This window comes from Lupinus angustifolius, unplaced genomic scaffold (genome assembly GCF_001865875.1).
Source record: "Lupinus angustifolius cultivar Tanjil unplaced genomic scaffold, LupAngTanjil_v1.0 Scaffold_545, whole genome shotgun sequence".
Classification (NCBI taxonomy): domain Eukaryota; kingdom Viridiplantae; phylum Streptophyta; class Magnoliopsida; order Fabales; family Fabaceae; genus Lupinus; species Lupinus angustifolius.
This window is the reverse complement of record NW_017727891.1, coordinates 87,755-89,825: the sequence shown is the minus strand read 5'-3', so window position 1 is coordinate 89,825 and position 2,071 is coordinate 87,755.

Genomic DNA, 2,071 nt, shown 5'->3' with positions numbered 1-2,071 from the left:
ATGAGGATGAGGATGACAATGAGGATGAGGATGAGGATGAGGATGAGGATGAGGATGAGGATGAGGATGAGGATGAGGATGAGGATGAAGATGAGGATGAGTATGAGGAATAAGATTAGGATAAGGACTTGGGTTTGGGTTTGGGTTAGGATTGGGATGAGGATGAGGATGAGGATGAGGATGAGGATAGGGATGAGGATGACGATGAGGATTAGGATGAGGATGAGGATGAGGATGAGAATCAAGATAAGGATGAGGATTAAGATTAGGATTAGGTTAAGGATTAGGATTAGGATTAGAATTATGATTAGGATTAGGACTAGGGTTAGGATTTGGATGAGGATGAGGATGAGGATGAGGACGCGGATGAGGATGACGATGAGGGTGAGGATGAGGATGAGGATAAGGATGAGTATTAAGATTAGGATTAGGATTAGGATTAGGAATAGGGTTAGGATTAGGATGAGGATGAGAATTAGGATGAGGATGAGGATGAGGATGTGGATGTGGATGATGATGTGGATTAGGATTAGGATTAGGGTGAATATTAGGAATAGAATAAGGATTAGGGTTAGGATTAGGATTAGGATTAGGATTAGGATGAGGATGAGGAAGAGGAGGAAGATGATAGAGAGGAATATGATTAGAATTAGGATTAGGATTATGATTAGGATTGGGATTAGGATTGGGATTAGGATTAGCATTAGGATTAGGATTAGGATTAGGGTTAGGATTAGGATTAGGAAGAGGATGAGGATGAGGATTAGGAAGAGAATGAGGATGAGGATGAGGATTAGAAATAGGATAATGATAAGGATAAGGATAAGTATCAGATGGAGGACTAGGGTTACGATTAGGATGAGGATGAGGATTAGGATTAGGATTAGGATTAAGATTAGGATTAGGATTAGGGTTAGGATTAGGATTAGGATTACGAAGAGGATGAGGATGAGGATGAGGATTAGGAAGAGAATGAGGATGAGGATTAGAAATAGGATTATGATAAGGATAAGGATAAGTATTAGATTTAGTATTAGGGTTAGGATTAGGATGGCGATGAACATGAGGATGAGGATGAGGATAAGGGTTAGGATTAGGATCAGGATCAGGGTGACGGTTAGGATTAGGATTAGGGTTAGGTTTTGGATTAGGATTAGAATGAGGATGAGGATAAGGACTAGGATTAGGATTTGAATTAGGATGAGGATGAGGTTGAGGATAAGGATGAGGGCGAGGATGAGAATTAGGATGAGGAGGGGGATGAGGATGAAAATGAATATGAGTATGAGGAATTGGTTTAGGATTAGGATAAGGATTAGGATTTGGGTTAGGGTTAGGATCAGGATAGAGATTAGGACGAGGATGAGGACGAGGATATGAATGAGTATGAGGATGAGGATAAGGATGAGAATGAGGATTAGGATAAGGATGAGGATTAAGATTAGGATTAGGATTAGGATTAGGGTTAGGATTAGGGTGAGAATGAGGATGAAGATGAGGATGAGGATGTGGATGAGGATGAGGATAAGGATGAGTACGAAGATGAGGATGAGGTCGAGGACGGGGTTAAGGATGAAGATTAAGATTAGGATTACGATTAGGATTAGGATTAGGATTAGGATTAGGGTTAGGATTAGGATGAGGATGAGGATGAGGATGATGATGAGAATGAGGACGAGGATGATGATGTGGATGAGGATGAGGTTGAGGATGACGATGAGGATAAGAATGAGGATGAGGGAGAGGATGAGGATAAGGAATAGGATTAGGATTTCCATTTGGATGAGGATTAAGATTAGGATTAGGATTAGGATTAGGATTAGGATTAGGGTTAGGATTAGGAGGAGGATGAGGATGAAGATGAGGATGAGGATGTGGATGAGGATGAGGATAAGGATCAGGGCGGAGATGAGGATGCGGACGAGGACGGGGAAAAGGATGAGGATTAAGATTAGGATTACGATTAGGATTAGGATTAGGATTACGGTTAGGATTAGGATGGGGATGAGGATGAGGATGATGATGAGAATGAGGATGAGGATTATGATGTGGACGAGGATGAGGGTGAGGA